The sequence below is a fragment of the Pseudorca crassidens genome, chromosome 17 (assembly GCF_039906515.1).
Source record: "Pseudorca crassidens isolate mPseCra1 chromosome 17, mPseCra1.hap1, whole genome shotgun sequence".
Classification (NCBI taxonomy): domain Eukaryota; kingdom Metazoa; phylum Chordata; class Mammalia; order Artiodactyla; family Delphinidae; genus Pseudorca; species Pseudorca crassidens.
Genome location: NC_090312.1, coordinates 34,158,126 through 34,179,465, shown reverse-complemented (window position 1 = coordinate 34,179,465; position 21,340 = coordinate 34,158,126). Strand labels below are relative to the sequence as shown.

General features: G+C 35.1%; 1 protein-coding gene across 41 annotated transcripts in view; it reads left to right on the top strand.

Moving 5' to 3' along the window:
* Positions 1–21,340, top strand: part of RIMS2 (regulating synaptic membrane exocytosis 2) — a 572,125-nt gene that overhangs the window by 76,682 nt on the left and 474,103 nt on the right. The gene's annotated exons all lie outside the window — the stretch shown is intronic.

Below are 21,340 nucleotides of genomic sequence, written 5' to 3'. Positions count from 1 at the left end.
AAGATAATTATGTGATGTGATAGAGGTGTTAGCTAATGTTAAGGTTGCACTCATATTGCAGTATATAAATGTATAAAATCAACATGTACATCTTAAACTTTCACAATGTTATATGTTAAATATATCTCAATAAAAAACCCAAACCAAAACAAATAAATGAATAAAAATAGTGAAATGGTTATTTTTGGTAACTATCTCCTACTACTAGGTTATTTTATTTTTTTTAGCTTATTTTTAATATTTCTTTCCTACAAACCATGTGGCAGTGAACATGCTTGTACATTCTTGGATTGTAGGGTATTTGCACTTTTGCTCCTTTAAATTTTTCTAAATTGCTCTTTTGAAACTTTTCTTTGATAAAAACTTTTTTTTTGGTAAAAGTTTTTGTAATTTCCTACTTAATAAGTCAATTGATTAGGGACAATTTCTAAATTTTAAAATTGTTGATATTACTAGTGCTATATACATTTTATTTTATATAATATTTAATTATCTAAAATTGATATTTGTTTTTATTCTGTTAGCTTGTTACTGAAATTTAGCTGTGAATAATTCTTTGCCAATTAATTTAGGTGTTCATCAATTAATATGATAGCTAATATCACATAGGCCTTTTAAAAAATTTGTTTGTGGCACATTTGCCTAATGATGAACTTGATTGAATAGGTTTTGGTGAATTTTACTAGGTGGTGAATTAGTTCTTCTCATAAATGTAAATGTCTGATTCTGATAAATTTAAATTTGACCTCAGTTTGAACGTTCCCTTAATTTGTTACATAATTGCTGATTCTTGTTCTTTTCTAAGAAATAAAAAAAAGCAAAAAGCCAAAAAACAAAACAAAACAAAAAACCTATCCAGTTATTTTTCAAAGACACAGCTTAAATATTGCCAAATGGTGATCACTTTGTAGCAACTGCATCAGTAATTTATTGAATTCTCTTGCAAATAGTTTTTTATTAGTAAAGACTAAGAAAAAGATAAATAAAAAAATTAGTTCCTTGTCATATAAATCTTAAAGTATTTTTCCAGTAAAACAGCATAGGTATTTTTATAACATAATTATATGCATGAAGTATTAAAGAAACTGGGACTCTGGATCTGTAAAGAATGTAAAACAATGTGGCAGAAATTAAATTTGATTCTAAATTCTGGCAGTCAAAAATTATCAAATAGAGGAAGAACATATGTTTATTTAGTCAGTTGAGCATTTCAGTTAAAATGGGTCAGAATTACTGACAGGAAAGAGATGCTAATTAATAGAGCATAATAAACCAAGACCGTATTTTTTAACTATACTGAGTTTTAACTGCATATAAAGTTCTAGTTCTCTGATAGCCTGAGAGAACACACATAATAGCACAGTTCCATGCCTTTCTGCTCTCATGCATGAGGCAGCCAAATGCCATCAGCCTTTTTTCCTTTCTGGCATAGCACATTATTTTCTGTTGGCCTTGTTTCCGCTTGTGTGCCTGCTTTTGCTTTCCCTTTTGGCTCTGGCTCCATTTAGCCTCCTGCTTCAGGTTCTACTTTTCTTTTCCTGGCTCTGTTTATCTTCCATTCTCTGCTTCCTTTGTCAGCCCAGTGGGTCCTACACCTCCTGCCTCTCTGCCTACTTAATTTTTATTTCCTTTTCTCCGCTCAGTGCTTATGCCTACCTTATGGCCCTAGTAAACCCTCCTCTTGTGACTTACCCTCCTCTGCACTCCTTTACATGGAGAATTACAATGATTTAAACCTATTGGGGGACCCAACAGCCTATCATATCTGCATGTGTAATAGGTGATTATAAAGGCACCTCGTGTTATTTGGCTATTTTTGAGTCTTAACCTGCTCTCCTAAACTCTAGGAATATTCTGAAGGTCATGAGGAACTCCGAAGATATGGATTTGGCCTGAGGTTATAAGGTATAATCTACATGTATTTACTGTAGGGGAGTGTTTTTCAAACTGTGGCTCATGAAATCAACTTAGCAGAAGTACAACTAGCAATTAAAAGAAACAGTAAATTGAAAAGAACAGACAATATCATTGTGTATTACACTTAGTAAGTATTTTGTCATGGAATTTTATTATATGCACTTATATAAATGTATATACTATGTGTAAAATATATTTCTTACTGTGGGTCACGTTAAAAAATGTTTGAATGTCATTGAGTAGAAAATTTACTTTTGGTCTGGCTGCTTTCAGATGATATTTATTCAAAGAGATCAATCCATATTGAAAGAGTGGGTTTGAACTGGATTTACACTAGAAGCCCTTGAATTCTGTCACAAAGCTTTGCATGAGCCCCAGAACAACATTACTGTATCTGACATGCCTGACTCAGCACTTAATTTGGTGAAGCCACCATGGAAACTGGGATTGCAAAGTAATTCAGCAGCATGTGAAGCTCTGTTGCAGCTGCTTTCATTCTGTGCTACATTTAGAAGTGACCAGGTTAATAAAAGTGGGCTGAAAGATGTGCAGATATTGAAGTCCTTATTCATCTTCCTATTCATAGCTTACAAAATTAAATTCATTGAGATAATGAGTTTTTTGTCAGAAAAATATGCAGTAGGGGGATTGTGTACTATGTTAGGACCAGAAATTTGGCTGACTTAAGTGGTAGCAAATTTCCAACAAATAAGAACATAGCACAGGGAGATCAGCTCGGTGCTTTGTGACCACCTAGAGGGGTGGGATAGGGAGGGTGGGAGGGAGGGAGATGCAAGAGGGAAGACATATGGGGACATATGTATATGTATAACTGATTCACATTGTTATAAAGCAGAAACTAACACACCATTGTAAGCAATTATACTCCAATAAAGATGTTAAAAAAAAAAAAAAACAAATAGTGTTAGAAGCCAATCCTTGTCCGTATGCTCTGTTCTGGTACCAGGACATTATTTATCACTTGCCTGAATGGGGAGTGTTCTTCGAACCTTATGCTATCATGAACATGGTTTTCAGCAGTAAGTCCTATTTTCAAAATATTTCAGACCAAGAGCATCTCTTCCATGGTCTAAGGTACAGAAATCTGAGGTTTCAGCTAAATACTTGCTCAAAAACTTGAGATAGGGACTTCCCTGGTGGCACAAAGGTTAAGAATCCACCTGCCAATGCAGGGGACACGGGTTCGAGCCCTGGTCCGGGAAGATACCACATGCCACGGAGCAACTAAGCCCGTGCACCACAACTACTGAGCCTGCGCTCTGGAGCCTGCGAGCCACAACTACTGAGCCCACGAGCCACAACTACTGAAGCCTGCATGCCTAGAGCCCGTATTCTGCAACAAGAGAAGCTACTGCAATGAGAAGCCCACACACTGCAATGAAGAGTAGACCCCCCGCTTGCCGCAACTAGAGAAAGCCCGAGCACAGTGACGAAGACCCAACGCAACCAAAAACAAAACAAAACAAAAAGAACTTGAGATAGAACTGCTGCTGCTTTTTTTTTTTTTTTTTTAAAGTTCTGGCTTTGCATGGAAGCAACCTAAGTGTCCATCGACAGATGAATGGATAAAGAAGATGTGGCACATATATACAATGGAATATTACTCAGCCATAAAAAGAAATGAAATTGAGTTATTTGTAGTGAGGTGGATGGACCTAGAGTCTGTCACACAGAGTGAAGTAAGTCAGAAAGAGAAAAACAAATGCCGTATGCTAACACATATATATGGAATCTAAAAAAAAATGGTTCTGAAGAACCTAGGAGCAGGACAGGAATAAAGATGCAGACGTAGAGAATGGACTTGAGGACACAGGGAGGGGGAAGGGTAAACTGGGACGAAGTGAGAGAGTAGCATTGACATATATACACTACCAAATGTAAAATAGATAGCTAGTGGGAAGCAGTGATGCAAGAGGGAGGGGATATGGGGATATATGTATATGTATAGCTGATTCACTTTGTTATACAGCAGCAACTAACACAACAAGGTAAAGCAATTATACTCCAATAAAGATGTTAAAAAAATAAAATAACAACAACAACAAAAAAGTCCTGGCTTTGACCACATATAGTTCTATAGTCTGCTTCTATGCAGAAATAGCATGTCCAATGTAGGATCTTTTTTTTTTTTTTTACAATAAATTACTGTCTTTACCATCTGTGTATCTTCTAGTTAAAATGTATTGCTCTTTCAGTTAACTTGAAGACCTACTCTTAGCCACCATAGCCTTGAATATTTTGTTCTCTCAGTTTTTGCCAAGGGCTAGAGAGAGACAGCTGATATGAAAGAGTTGTCTAAAAAGCATATTAAAAGTTTTCTTCTCCTTCTCCTCCTCTTTATTTTCTCAACAAGTACTACTACTACCAATTGTCGAGCACTTAATATGTGGACTAGGACATTCTATATGTTTCGTCTGTATTTTATTCAAATGTCAAATTGTGAAGTAGATATTGTTTTTAATCCCCATTTTTACAAATGAGGAAACTCAGGCTCAGAGAGAGAAGGGAATTGTTCAAAGTATCACAGGTTGCAGTGAAATCAAGATATAAACCTAGTGTGCCTGACTCCAGAGTTTATATTCTTAAAATTATGGTGATTGCAGCCACTCCCTTTTCTTCTCAAGCTTCCACAATTGTTCTCTATGTGAAAGATCAGCAGAAAGCTGTATAAATATCTAAGTATATCTTTGTACTGCCTACAAAGCTGATTCAATATTATGTTTTCGAAAATGGCCCAAGTCCCCCAGAATTAACAGCTGTGTCACTTCTACATGCTTTGGAATAATGTTATTGAGGATGTTGTTTAATATTTTGTTCACTGCTCTTTATATGAAGATGCTTGCGACAAGTTCTTAACAGAGATTGGGAACTTTTGACTTTACTGGAGAACTGGCTTTTTTTTTAGAACTATGTATCTCATTACATTTCTCTTTCATTTCCAATTACTAATTAGCTCTTTTATGTTTTTATCTTTTGTTTTGCTTATATCTTTCTGGATAATAGCTATCGTAACAAAACTCTGGCTTGTTATATCCTAGGTACTGTGCTAAATACTTTTCATGCGTTATTTAACTTAATTCTCACAACAACCTCAGGTATTATCCCTGTTTTTAAGATGGTAAGATCCCTGAGTCTTAGAGACGTTAAGTAACTTGCCCCAGTGACCTAGAAATAGCAGAGACTGGCTTAGAATTCAGCTTTTTGACTCCTAATCCTATGTTTTTGACACAATACTAGAATACTTAACCATGTTTTATTCTTTGCAACCACCTCACAAGGACAATATTATTTACCTGTATTTCAAAGGTAAAAGAGTTAAAATTTTCCACACAGCTAGAAAGTGTTGGAGCTAGGCTTCTGAGAACTAAATGACCCCAAATCCTATACTCTTTTTGTTAAATTTATTGTAAACCACTTCGGAGTACTTTTATTTTAAGCCAATTCAATACCTTTTTGAAACAGGTGGAGGCATAAGTAAATTAATACATATAGAGCAGACAAATGAGGTATATATGGAAACACTTTCATGTGTGCCTAAAGAATGCTTGTTTGGTTGATTGGAAAAGGTAATATTGGTTTTTTCTTTTGTGAAGTATAGAAGAGCATAAAATGTGGCCATGGGGTACTAGACATTTCACTCTGCCTCCATTAAGGTGCTTTCTCCCTGAGTGTAGGCATCATTAGATTTATTATGATTTTTAAAGTAATAATTTAAAATATTATTGTGGCACGTTGATGGTCCTAATACAGCTGATATTATAAACCTAGGCTTATATCTGTTCTTTAAATTAGCTTACAATGATTTAGAGGTCTAGGGAGCTCTAATCTAATTTTCCACTATTACCCAGATGTCTGTGAATCAGACGTCACTGGTAAAATAAGCTTCAGTCAGGGAGACAACTTACTGCTTAGCTGTATCTATTAGGCTTGGTCATGTAGTAGCCAAGAGTCTTACTGCTTTTTAACCGATGTTAGAAGAATAGAATTACAGAAAGAGTGGTTACTAGACGCACTTGCTCATGTGTTATAATTTCTTCATTTCTTTCAATTTACATGAAGCACCATGGAAATACTCATTTGTGTGTGCGTTCCTCCGTTGGTTAGTATTTAAGAAAAACAGACTTGCCGTGTTGAGTCAGTTCCATCTCTTTTGAGCCTAAAACATTGTTTTTAACAGTGATATCCTTGGATGATTCATTGGAACTCAGACTTATCCTTCGTAATACTAGTCTCAAAATATACGGGATGTTACCCCACCCAGCTCCCCAGTACCCCGTCACTAACATTTCTTAGAAGGCATTCCTTGTTTTTATATTTTCATTGTATTTAGAAGGTGGAGTACCTGTGTTTTGTCTTGACAAACTTATTCTCACTTGAAAACCCAAAATCCGTCTGTAATATGGAGAATCCTGCTAAAAATCATCATGCTGTGACAGGGCAGTCAGTGCCTATTATTTGTTATTTTTAAACCTTCTGATATAAGGCAGTAATACTTCTTCGTGCCTATTCTCAACTTATCTCCTTAAACTTGATTAGAAGTCCCTTGTCCTCTGTTCACTATGTTCATTCTTTATTTGGGTTTTAGTTCTATCTCCATTCAGCCTCATTTTTTTCAGACTGAATTTTAAAAATCTGACCTGATTTCAGCTCCATTCCCTCAGAGATATCAATTGATCTTGCCTTGGATCTTTTATAACTACATATAATGTCTTTCTTGGGATAGAATGACTTAAAGAACATAATGTAAAATGTTGGTTTCAGTTTAGAAAAGAAAAGATACCATAATTCCTTTTGTTCGTGTCAAGTGCATTGATGATATTGTATTCTCGTGCTGATTCTGGCTGTAATAGAACACTGAGCTTTTCTGAATGATAGAGACCTTAGATGTGGAGAGATTTAAATTAATCCATCTAGTATTATATTACATATGACAGTTATATGTATATGTAATAATATATCTGGTATTCCAGTTGAGTGATTTTTCTAGATTTTATATTTCCTCAGGCATAGTTGCTATAGATTGCTTTCTTTCCTGTGTGTGGGCCGTACTTCTTTGTTTCTTTGCATATCTCCTAGTTTTTTGATGAAAACTGGACATAATACATTGTGATAGTTTTGGAATAAGATTCTCCCCCTTCCCCAGGGTTTGTTTTTGCTGTTTACTGTTGTTTGTTTGATGACTTTTCTGAACTAATTCTGTAAAGTCTGTTTTTTTTTGTCATGGATGATCACTGAAATCTCTACTTGATTAGCTTGGTGGTCAGCTAATGATTGGACAGAGATTTCCTTAAATGCCGGCAACAATTTTTGCCAAGCGTCTCTGTGTGGGTGTTGAGGCATGCCTTCAACATTCAGCCAGGCAGGTTGACAACTCTGCCTTTGCCTTCACTTCCTGCTTGCATTGTCCCAAAAGTCAGCCAGAGGTGAGAGCTTAGAGCCTTCTCCTGTTTTCCTGAGCAGAGGCACAGTCCTATGCACGTGTGTGACCTTCTAGAATCCCAGGAATATGTTCGAGCTTTCAAAGCCCCTATGAACATGTCATTCCTTTTAAACTTTTTGGTTAGTCTATTTTTTGCTCCGGTTGTTATCCACTGCCTCTAATTGTTTTTGACAAAGTCCTCCAGGGAAAAGGTTTTTTTTGTATTGGGCGGGCTCCAAGTCAGGTAAAATAAAGACAGCCTTGCAAATGGGGCTCTTCCAGGGTACCACCAGACAGGTCAAATAACGACACTTCTTTGGGAAGGAGGCTTTGAAGGCCCTCCAACCCTATTCTGCCCCTTCTTCCTGTTTTTTATTTTAGTGTGTATTCAACCTGTTTAGGTTAAATATGCACATCGTGGCCCACTTTTTTTGGTTATGGTTAAAATGGCAGTTTAGTTTTTGAAACCTTTCCAGTGTTCTTCTGGTTTGCCTTACTTATGTGTTATCCAGAGGCCAATGTGGAAGCTGGGTGGTATTTCACACTGTAGTTCTCAAACCTTTTGCTGTGTTAATTTTGGTTAGCTTTATGCACTGGCTGCCCATAGATCTGCTGAAGACTTCCTATGCAGATTTAGAAAATCCTTTCCTCTAATCCCTTCCTCTTGATAATCTTCCCTCAACTCTCCGGTTGGGAGGAAATGGTGTTCTGCCTCATGATTACATCATGGAGATGGAGGACAGGGCACTTATCTTCCTGCAGCACCCAGAGTGGGGAGAAAGGGGTACCATTTCATTATTGCAGGGCAAGGATGCAAGACAGGCTCTGCTCAGAGTCTGTAGCTGGGAGAGGGACCTATTTCCTTATTACAGGATGAGGATAGAAGACTGGGCTCTTCTTATAGTCCCCACAGCTGGGGAGGGGGTACTGTGGAGATGCTAGACAGGGCTCTTCTCATAATCTCTGCAGTTGTAGGGCTTAGTGGAGAGTGGAGAGAAGTAATCTATCTTTTTTCATGCTGTTTGCCTGGAGTAGGGCAGGTACTGTAAATGTTCTGCTGGACTGCTTTTTTCCTGATCCTTTGGCTAGAGATATCAGGCTTTTCTTGGGACTTTTGTTGTTGTTGTGCCTGCTGGTGTTTCTGGGTTGTGGATCTCTTTAGTGCTTATTTTAGGATATATAGGACATGGGGGGGAAAAAAAAGGCCTCAGGTATCTCATTCCCAGAGGTTTTCCTTGAGTCTCAAGGTTCTTATCCAGTCCACGTTCTTTTCTTTGTCTTCTAGTGTCTTCTGTCAGTTGCTTTTTGAATTTTATTGGGAGTTTAAAGATTGTAATTAGTAAGAGAAATCGGATGGTGTCTGTCTACTCCGTCTTGTCTGGAATTAGGCATAGTTACTTTTCGTTCTCCTAGTCTTTTGTTTTCTCACTGTATTTGTTTACCCCAGTGCATTTCCATTCCTTATATAATTTGGCAATAATATTACATTAATTACAAAGAAGTTACAGATAATACTGGATTATGAAATTGTTAGATGGGTCTAGTTAATATGTATCCAGGCTCTCTGTAACTTTGGAGAACCAGTAGCCATAAAAAGAGTTGCAAATTAGGTACCCAGTTATATAAAGAAGCAGGTGCATTTAGTTTTTTCAAAGGCACTAGATTAGCATAAATTTGAAGCAACTGAAGTATGCTTTATCTAAACGTAAAGCATAAAAAATGATTACTTTCTACTCTGAATAAAATGATCTCAACTCATTACTATTTTCTATTTTGATTTGACTATCATTATCTTACAGTGAGAGAACTCAGTTGTTCTCCACTGTAAAATTGAGAACTTTTTATTTTTTTGATGAACTTCTTAATTGTTATAATTTTTAGCTGATGTCCACATTTTTGTGGTTGCAGTCCTTTATTTGCCTTTACTTATGGACTTCTTTGTTATTATTACTATTATTATTGTTATTTTCTTTCTTGGCTTCTGCTAGCATATTACTTCTTCAGTGACTGCCCTATTAAGTTTCTATATAGATCAAAGAAGAATTGGCAGGAGCGAATGATTGTGATCAGTTAGTAATAGAAGAGGGTGACAGCTTAATAATCATGCTTTATTATGAATTGATTATCCTCAATCTATGAATCAAAATTCAAGTATTAAACTTAACAATTATCTTAATAGAAATATCTGAAAGAGACATCCTCATGAGAGTTAATCATAAATTTAAATCTATCCCCTATGTTTCTGATAATGTACCATCTGAAGTATTAAAATATAGGGAAATTCATAATTCACTCATTCATTTAACATTTAACATTTATTTTACATTTATTATATGACGGACATTGTGTTAGGTTTTGGAGTCACAAAAAAGAGTAAGACATGTTCCCTGTTCTTAAGGAGTTCATACCCTATTGAGGAATATAAATATTAAGAAATATTTATATTCCTGGTAGTGTGTATCCATGTGTGTATGTATGTGTTTGTATATGTATATATTTAAATGTATATATATTTATAAAATAGTATTAATATATATATAAAAAAGTATGTACATATATACATATATACATACATATATATATGAGTAGAATCATAGTAGAAGGCCAGCAGGTATGCAGTCTATGTATTTTATCAGTGTACAACTATAAATGTTAATGTCAGACCTGTGTACACTCAATAAATATTTGAAATGTTAACTGAATTAACATAGATGATATTTACTCATTTTGCTTTTTCTTAAAAATCATTATACCCATTATTAAAACTGTGATCTTGAAGATATCATTTAAACTATATGATCTTTAGTTATCAATATGTTAAGTTAGGCTTTGTTAGAAATAATTCTGCCTCTGTATGTTGTTGTACGAAATTAATGCATGGGAGAGCATTTTATAAACTCTAAGGTACTATGTTAGTTAATATAAAGAATCCTATACTTGACTTTGTATATGAATACAAAGCCAAACAAAAGCAAAGTGTTCTATTTAAAATCCATTTTCTCATTTCTACCTTTGCAGTACTCTGACCTAGAATATAGCTCTCAAACTAGAATTTGAGTTCTTTGAGTAGCACCTACTCTAGTTCTAGACAGTAAGTAGTTCTAGGCAGTAAGTAGTTCAAGGCAGTAAGGATAGAGTAGTAACCAAGACAGATAATGACATATTCTGAGTCTTTATCTGTCTTGGTTACTACTTTATCCTTACTGCCTAGAACTATGCCTGATATAGTAGGTGCTTAAAAAATATTTGTTGATGGACAGCTTTGCTTTGTAGTTAGAAGGTTTCATTATGCTCTGAAACAAACAAAACCCCTCAGCCCTTTACATACCTGTCCCTTCCCCCCCAGAAAAAAACATTGTATATGTTAATAGAAGAATGAACAGGAAAGGTAGCCAGTGGAAGCAGGAAACATTAATTATATAAAAAAGTGTGACAAAACATAAACTCGAGTTCTGTAGGTATTGCATTTGAATCCTGTACTTTCCTTGACCCCTTCACATTCCTCCCCCTAAAAAGGGAACGTTTTTCTGTACACTATTTTATTAATTTTTGTGTGGATATGTAGGTATAAATATGCGTTGCTTAAAAATTAGAAAATAAAGATAAGTATAAAGATGAAAACCACTCATAAGACTCATCTTTAAAATGAGGATAATAATAGTACTTCTTTTAGAGTTAAGAGGATTAAATGAGTTAATGTTAGTAAATTACTTAGAACAATGCCTGGTACATAGTGAATCACTATGTAGTTGTTTGTGTACTAAAATAGAATAAAATCCCAACAAGTGAATAACTTCCACTATTCAGATTATGCACATACACATATACGCCAGAGGTTAGATTATTTCTTTAAGAATTTTCACAGTGACAGTAAGGGAAAGAAATTCTGATAATGAACCTCGTTAAACAGCAAAGCAGAAACATGATCTTCCCCTTGGTTTTCTGAGAGTAAATGGCATCAACCAGTATTCAAATATAATTGGATTTCCTTTCTTTTTCTTATTGATTTGTAAGAATTCTTTGAATATTCTAGACATTAATGCCTTTTTAATGTTGCAGATATTTTCTGCCAGTGTGTTACCTTCCTGTTACGGTAGATGTCCCATGATGTCCTTCATTAAACAGACATCTTTAATTTTTATGTAGTCAGATGTATAATTTTTTACTTCATTGTCATATTAAGAAATCTTTATTCACTACAAGATGTTAATAAGATGTTTTCTCTATTTTCTTATTTTAGTTTTAAAGTTTTATCTTTCTCATTTAGTACTTTATAATCAATTTGGAATTTTTTTTTCTTTTAATGGTGTGAAGCAGGGCTTATCAAACTACAGCCCCCAGTCCAAGTCTGGCTCAAATCTGGCTGAATTTTTGTACAGCCCATGAGTAAAGAATGGTTTTATATTTTTAAATGTTTAAAAAATCAAAGAATAGTAACACTTTGTGATATGTGAAAATTATATGAAATTCAGTTTTTGGTATTTCATAAATAAAGCTTTATTGGAACACAGCCATGTTCTTTCATTTATGTATTGTCTATGGCTGCTTTTCTGCTAAAATGGCAGTGTTGAGTAGTTGCAACAGGGACTGTAAAGCCTGCAAAGCATAAAGTATTTACACTCTGGCCCTATAGAATAATTTGCTGACCCCTGGTATAAAGGTATACATAATTTCACTTTTCCTCTTATAGTGAGTTTCTATGATATTATCAACCAAGACATTGCATTTTTTTCTTCCATTCATTTGTGATACTGCCTATTTTACGGATTTTGTTTTCTTTAATCACTATGGCTTTGTGTTTTAGCCATTTAAACTGTAGGGGTCCTTAAAAGCGGGTTCCTTTTTACAATCAGCATCAACTTTTTCTTTTCTGGATTTAATTGATCAATATTTTCCTATTTGTGGTCCTTTTCTCTTTGGCATTAAGAACAGTCCCTCTTACACCCTTGTGCTGAAAGTCATCAGATGATGTTTATTTAATGTGATAAATCTGCCTAGAGGTAGAGGTCTGAACTTGGTGACCTCCTTTAGTCCCTTCCTTTTTTTCATTTCTTTTTTTTTTAAACTAAAAAGCACTCTGGTTTAATTCTTATGTGTGTAACAAGGAAGTGAGTCAACATTTATTGAGAGTCCATTATGTGCCACGCAATGAACCACATGTTTTTATAATATTCCAAACATATAGAAACGTTTAGAGTAATAAACATGTGCCATGTATTTTCATCCATTATTTTATTTAATTCTAACTACCACTCTATGAGGTAGCTAGCTATTTTAGTTCCCATTTCTACAAGTGGATTATAAAATGGTTAAGTAACTTGCCAGGTAGTGAACATTGGAGCCAATATTCAAACCTCAGTCTGCTTGACCCCAAAGCCCATACTCTTCCATATAAAAACTGAAAAATTAGATTGGAAGATCATGTTATCACCCTCTAATATGTCAGAACAAAGTCCTCATCATCCTCATTGTCTTTGAGAGTATCTTGTGGATAGGGTCAGACACTTAGTGTCTTTCTTTATTCCTTTTAAGTTTTTTTTTTCTGAAAAACCTCATTATTTTAATTGCTCTCATATGTTGTGACAGCAGGTTCCTTTGTCAGCCATATCCTGTTCAGAATAAATAACCTGTGCTATGCCAGCATGATTTATTGCTGCTACTTCCTTTCTTTATGTTTTGAGTAATTTTATCCTAAAAGGATATAAAGTGTTTTAGACATGTGCAAATGCCTGAGTGACTAGAGCAGTTCACCTGGCTGCTTGGCTACCTGCCTGTGGACAGTGCTTCATTTGATAGCAGAGATGGTAGGAGAACAAATTAGGATTTTTAAACAGGACCAGTATACTGAATCCTATCACCATTTCTCCTCTAACTACCTCCACAGAGAATTTACGGGTTTCAAAGGATCAGAGCACATATACGTACGATGCTTCGAGCAATCTAAGTCACCGTGATGAGGACAGAAAGAGCAGGTTCCCTTGCTGAACAGGTGTTGCTAATTGTAAATCCCTTTTCTTGGGTACTTTGAAAATGGATTTTACATATCTATGTGTAAGATTAATCTTTAAACTGCCTACAAGCATAGGGTACACTGGATGGTTTCTTCTTTTTTAAACCAGGTGATATCTTAAAAATATTATATATATTTTATTATGAGAAAATAGAATTACATTAGAGAAGATTTGGAAAACAGAGGCAGGAATCTACCCACAATCTTGCTACTCTAATAAAAACAGTAATGATATTTTGATGTATTTCATGCTTGTCTTTAAAAAAATCTTATGCATTAAAAAAACAAAAAACTTAGAGCTAATCTTGCAGATAATATCTTAACGTCTCTTTTGGACCCAAGGCTGTATGATTTATAATGATGATGCCAAGGATTTTCAAAATGTGTATGTTTGTGTCATGGACTCATTTGTTGCCTTGTCCACTCTGAATTATTAATTCTTATAATTTACTATGGAAAAACAATTTTTCATTCTTCATGATTTATTTGGTTTTCTCAGTTATAAAAAGTAATGACCTTATTGTGTGCAATTTTTAGATTTTTGAGAAATGTGTTTTTCTCTATAAATCTCTAAAAATTAATGATAGTTTTTAAAAAATGTTTGATGCTATGGCAAATTACCATGTATTTTGGATTGTTTCTCTATATACAGACACTAAATGTATCATTTGTGGAATCAATTATTTTTGGTTTCCCTGATAGCACAATTAAGTCGTACTCATATTTTATTATGTAATTTAGGAAGCTAGAAACTGTAGAGAGCCATTTTCAGTCTTATTTTTGCTACCATATATATATGACCAAAATGTACATAGAGGTCTCAACCATGCATCCACTCCTCCTGATATTTTTGAATGTTTACTGTGTGCCTAGCATTGTTTAAAATTCTTGTCCCAAAGATGAATAAGACATAATCTCTGCTTTCAGGGGGCTCACTTACATAAAATCATTAGGACTTTATGTGCTACATTTATTTAAAATAAATGTTTTGGATATATTGGTTTACTATTTTATTGATTTATTTTCAGTACATATACATAATATAATACAATGCAATATAATACAAAAGTTATAAAAATATGTTGTGAAAAGTTTCTTTTCCAAAACTTTTCCCCATTTATCTGTTGTTCTTTGCTAAGGAGAATATATTCATAGAAATGAAATGTAAATAATTTAAAGGCAGAGATACTTGAAAAAGTTTGAATTTAGTTTTGAAAAGGAAATTCAATTTTGAAAAGTGTACTTCCGTTTATTGAGTAACCACTATATGCCAGGCACTTTCCAAATATCTTAATTAATCGATCTAGTCTTGTCACAATTTTATTAATTACAAATGGAGGTTCAATGAAATAAAGTAAGTTACTCATGATCACATGAATATCAAGTAACATAGCTAAGAAATAGAAACTAGTTCTGTCTAAATTCTCCTGAGCCCATTCTCTTTGTTCATCAGCTATCTTACACAAATTAATGCTTTGGAATTTCAATTGAGTTTACATTAAAATGTTGTTGTTTTTCCCTCAGAAAATGGTTAGGAAATAGATTTTTACACTAAACTGATAATGATAAACTTGAGTAACTAGTGAAAGAAATTTGGGAAAAAATGTATGAAGAAAAGATTATAGTTTTTAAATGATACAGTCAATATTTCATTGCTTGTGTTAACATAAAAGAATAAATAAAAATCATTTTGTCTTGAATTTACATTCCATCATAGATTTACTGTCATCTATATATTTAACTTACAAAAACATTTACGTTTGCATTCCCTGAGTAAATACTGTGTGGCAGTGGGGGAACATCTTTTGGTGTTAGGGGGAGAACAATTTGGCACTGAAAAGTTGTCACATATATAGTCCAGATTAATTATGTAACTTTTGCCCACTAAATTTAATATGGAAAGGACTTCAGCATTCGTTGACCATCACTTCATTGACTAACAGCTTGACAAATGTTCTTTTCCATTATTCATAAGCATAGTGGCTCATTTTTACAGACAAGGGTAGCAATAGCTAAGGTTCTGGAACCATCATTTCTAAAACACTGATTTGTTTGCTGTGAGTAACATGCAAAAAAATTGGCCCATTTATAGGTGTATACAAATGTTAAAATGTTTGGCATTATATAGGAAGTTATGTGGTTATTAATGGAAATGTTCATATTTTTCCCCTGAATATGTCCAGATATTTTCATAGATCTTGTGGCAGAAAGTGCCTGGCCCATTTTAGGAACTGAAAGAAAGCCAGAGTGACTGAAGTACAGATTAAATGGGGATCATGGAGAGATGTGGGCAGATGGTGTAGCAGCTTTAAGTGCTGATGCAGAGGTAGAGGCAGAGGCAGCAAGAAAGTTTTTGGTCTCTATTCTGTCTTATTTCATTTTGTTTACATTTATATTAGAGAGTAGAAGTCTTTCACTATGTGGTCTCTTTTCTTTGCCCCTTCTCCCTTTTTTGTAATTCTGGTATTATAAATATTTGGTGGCTTGAGTTTTATTTTAATATCGTTTCATAATATCCTTAGCCTCCTCTTTCTTTAGACATTGGTTCCCTTCTAAGGTCAGTGATATAGCTGGGCTGCTTCCTTGAATTAGATTTCCCAGAGCAGGATCTTCCAGACTTTATGCTAGAGGACATATGCTTGGCTGCTAGTACCATGTTGTTAAGTTAGAGTCTTAACATTCATTATATAAGATTTTACTTATTTTCTCTGTGTTCAGTATATTGCTTTTGCCCTCATCTCTTCTGGTATCCCCTAGTTAATCCCTCTCTGTTTTACCCTCTCCAGAGAAGATGCTGTTAAGCTTCTGCTGAGGCTGGGGAGAGGCATGGAGTGAGTGCAGGAATTTGGGTCCTAATTTTGTTCTTAAAGAGACTTTCAACTTGATTTTAGTCCCCTTTTTACTCTTCACTTCTAGAGATAGCTGGTGTAGCCAATTTTTGTGACTAATGGGGTTCCAGGACGTTAATTTGCTTCTTTGCTTTCTTCACTGCTACTTTAAGATTCGGCTTTGTTGGGCCTGCTGAAGTCAGTTACCACTTGTCTGTCTGCTTTGCAGCTCAGTAAATTTTGCTACCATTGGATCTGTTAGAGTCCAGGGCAGGCTGCCCCAAAATATGCCTCAATGCATATTGATTATTTTGAATTAAAGTGACTTGAGAAACAGCTGGTGAGAAAAAAAAATGATGTTTAAAAAAATACTCTGAGCTGCCTCTTTCCCCCTAAAAGCAGGAAATAAACCTCCCATGTGAAGGTATCCTCCCTATACCAGGAGGGTAGAAAGAAAGCATCCTTATCAACAGTTAGGGAATTCAAGGCTAAGAGACCTGTATAAACAAATTTTATTACGTCTTCATGAGCCTGCAACTCCAAGCACAAGTCCTTTTGTTTTATTAAATCTTCGCAAATAATTGTTTCTTTGTCTAAAAATGATAAATACACAGCCTGCTTTCGTTACTTCAGAGGAACCATTTCTATGGGACCTTCATGCATATGAATTAAATAGTTTTTTTTCCTCCTGTTAATCTGTCTTATGTCAATTTAATTATTAGGCCATCCAAAAGAACTCAAGAGGAGTAGGGGGGAAATTTCCTCTCCTCCCTGACAGATCCTAACCCATTCCATTGATAAACAAACAAAACACTATTATTGTTTCTTTGGGATAGTTTTTGGGAGAGAATGAAACCAAATGCTTGTGTTCATAACTCCACTCTTGGTTAATCTAATAATTTGAGCATAATAACTCTGGTTTATTAATTATATTCTATCTATCTACCTATTATCATCATTGTCTTTATTCTTCTCTCCCTCCCTCTTTCCTTCTATCTATCTCTCTATCATCTATTTTTGTCTACTTGTTTTAGCAGTTTCTGAGATGGCTGTGTTTACATTTTCAGTTATAATTGCTGATTTTTCTGTTTATTCCTGTAGATTTGTTTATTGCTTGATGTATTTGGGTACATATATGAGTATGATGGATATATTTTATTTTGTTGTTTGTTTTATAGATACAGATAAGTAATTCTTTGTCCCCGTAACTGTTTGATCAGCTATCAGTCAGGGTCCAGTCAGGAGATACAAAAATTTCAAAAGGGAAGTTTTCATATAACAAGTGAGCTATTTATAGGGAATTAAGTGCTAAACAGGGATAAAAGAGAATGCCCTAGGACAGAAGGAGTACTCAAGGAAAGAATAAACTTGGAAGCCAGGGTCCCTCCTCAAGGCTGGATTCAGAACTTGTTGGAGAGGACGGAGTTGTAGCCCATTGGATAGTGGAGAGGGGTTTGTTAGGTTGCCCTGGGCCAGAGCTGGCCACTGTCAGTAGGAAGGATGGTGGGAGGAGAACCACAGTCTGGGGCTGGCAGGTTGAAAGCTTTCCACTTGGGTGCTTGGCAGGATGAGGGTGGTGGGCAGGTTACCAAGGGCCAGCACATTTGTAGGTAGGAAACCCTCAACTGGAGGCTATTGGGAGTGAAACTGCTTTCTGGGGTATTGATGAAGTTCACCAAAAATCTGCTTTGGGGGAGTACTGTTGAACTTTATGGGAAGTGGGCTGGGGTACTGGCTGACTTCCTAGAAAGCTGCTAGCAAGTCACCTGTGGAATGTGCTATTGAATTCTATGGGAAACTGGATGAACACCCTCAGAAATCACTGGATATCCACTCTTGGGGATCTCTGCTGAACTCACCACTGAGAAGCCAGTTGGGATTCCCATGGACCTTATTGGAAAGCTGCCCATGCAGTGCTGCTGACCTCTAGTTTTGTTCTTAGAGTGTTTGCCATTATCTTGAGACCCATAGTCATGCTTACTTACACACCCAAATATAGTGCAGAGCTTTGCTCTTCTTTGAAAGCATGAACAGACAGTACAAAGAAAAGGAAACACATAGTAAAATAAGTGCAAATTAAAATTTCAATAGAATTGATAAAGATTAAAAAGTTGGATACATTGTCTTGTTGAGGCTGTGGGAACGACATTCTCATACACTGTTAGTGGAAATAGAAATTAATACAACTTTAGAGAGGGCAATTTGGAATATTGAACAAAATTTGAAGTGTTCCTCAATTCTACCACAAGGAAATTATCCTAAAGTTATACTTGCACATATGCAATGTGACATGTACAAAAATATGTTTATAATAGCAGAAGTTTAGCTATAATCTGGTTAAATAAGTTGTGGCATATCCATAGAAAGTAATAATGAATTCATTAATATAAATGTGATAATTCTATATGCACCAATACAGAAAAAAATCCAAGATATATAAGTAAGATAAAATTAAGGTACAGACCATTTGTGTAAAAATCATATGTCTATATGATATCTGTCAGAATATATAGAAGAAAATGTTGCTAACAAGAACATGAAGCAGGAGGAAAGCAAACAGAAAGCACACATTGTGAAAAAACAGGAAAGTACACGTTCTTTCTCTTCCAGTCTTGTAGTCTCGCACTAGCACCTCCTAATGGTAGAGCCTACTATACGGCCAGCTGACAAAGCAGAAGTGGGTGGTGGGTGATATCATAGCATCAGAATCAGAGTCAAGTGTAGAGGGTAGGTTTGGAGCTGAGAAATAATAACTCAATAACTGGCACATCTTATCTGTTTCAGAACTCCGATCAGATGGTACATGTTTTCTAGTTTGTTGTTCTGCTTTTTAAGTTGTAGGCCACAGTAGATTCAGCCTGCCACAGTCATGATATATTATCCTTTTTATATTTTGCTGGATTCAGTTTGCTGATCGATTAAGGATTTTTGCATCTGTGCTTATAGAGGATGTTAGTCAGTAGTTCTCTTTTCTTGAATTGACTTTTCCTAGTTTTGGTATCAGAGTAATAATGCTGGCTTTACAAAACAAGACGGAAAGTGTTCTCTCTTCTGTTTTTGAAAGATGTGTGATTTTGTGAAAGATCAATATCTGTGAAAGAATTTTTTTTTTTTTTTTTCGGTACGCAAGCCTCTCACTGTTGTGGCCTCTCCCGTTGCGGAGCACAGGCTCCAGATGCGCAGGCTCAGCAGCCATGGCTCACGGGCCCAGCCACTCCGCGGCATGTGGGATCTTCCCAGACCGGGGCACAAACCCATGTCCCCTGCAAAGGCAGGCGGACTCTCAACCACAGCGCCACCAGGGAAGCCCGACTCTAGCTATTTAGTAGTTTAGTAGTACATTTAGTAGTTTTCTGGTAGTGTTTTTAGGGCTTTCTATGTATAGTATCATGTCATCTGCAAACAGTGACAGTTTAACTTCTTTTCCAATTTGGATTCCTTTTATTCTTTTTCTTCTCTGATTGCCATAGCTAGGACTTCCAAAACTATGTTGAATAAAAGTGGTGACATATGCATGTCTTTAGACTAATATTTTTGACTCTCAACTCAGCACTGCAGGCAGGGTCCATTCTAGCCTCCTCTCTTTGGTTATTTGTAACTTCTTTCTCTGATAGTGAGAAATCTGGGGCTCATTATCAGCCATTCATTTACTTACTGTTCAACCCTGGCAAACATGTAGATACTATCAGAATTGCTAACCTGTGCAATGTGAAACAACTTTGCCAATTAGATTGCAGAATTTATATATAGTTCTTTTTTTGTCTTTAGCGTTACAGTTTTCTAAACTGTCCTTTCCTAATGTTACTTAGGACAGCAACTTCCCCCCCATCCCTGTCAGTGAGGTTATGTTATAAATTTTCCATACAGAGATTCATTTGTCACATTCTGCATTCCATCCTAGGATTCTCCTGTCCTTCTGATTGACTTTTTAGAAATTTATATATATTAAGGTTTACTCTTTGTAACTTTTTTTTGTGTTTTTTTTTTCCTGTGGGTTTCGCAGTCATGTATACAGCAACACAGTATCATACAGAATAGTTTCAACAGTTTCCCTAAAAATTCTTCTGTACCTCTTTGTTGTTAACTCCTCCTGGATCTTAAGGGAAAAGCTTTTAGTTTCTCATCATTCAGTCTGATGTTAGCTGAAGGTTTTTTTGTTATCAAATTGAGGACATTTCCTCAATTCCTTATGTGTTAAGAGTTTTTATCGTGAATGGTTCTTGGATTTTGTCAAATGCGTTTTCTGCATCTGTTGATGTAGTCATATGATTTTTCTTCTTTAGCCTGTTGATGTGATAGATTACATGAACTGATTTTCGAATATTGAACCAGTGTACCTGGGATAAACCCAGCCTGGTCATGGCATGCAATTGTTTTTATACATTGTTGGATTCAATTTGCTAATATGTTGTTGAATATATTAGCATTTGATCATGAGAGATGTCATAATTTTCATTTATTTTAATGTCTTTGCCTAGTTTTCATATAAAGGTGATGCTGCTCTAAGAGAATGAGTTTTAAAAGTGTTCCCTTGACTTCCTTTTCTGGGAAATTGTAGAGGATTGGTATCATTTCCTCTTTAAATGTTTGGTAGAATTCACAGATGGAACTGTCTGGAACCTGGTGATTTCTGCTTTGCAAGGTTATTAGCTATCAATTCAATTTCTTTAGTAGATGTAGACCTATTCAGATTATCTGTTTCTCCCTGTGTGAACTTTTGTAGATTGTATCTTCCAAGAAAATGGTCCATTTCATCAAAGTTATTAAATTTCTGGGTATAGAATTCTTCTTAACATTTTAAAAATCAGTTTTAATGTCATGGAATCAGTAGTGATGGACTGTCTTTCATTTCTGTTATTAGTAATTTGTGGCTTCTCTCTTTTACTTGACTAATCTAGATAAGGGTTTATCATTTTATTGGTCTTTACAAAGAGGGAGCTTTTGGTTTTGTTGATTTTTATCTGTTGATTTCATATTTTAAATTTCACTGATGTCTGCTCTAATTTTTTTTTTTTGAAGAAAATAGGCTTATTAACTTAAAAGAACTTGAAACAAGTATTCGAAAGAAATTTGTGCCTTTATTAGAATGGTGTTAGGCTTTAAAAATGACTAATTTTGGTAATCAAATGATTCATTTTTTTGAAT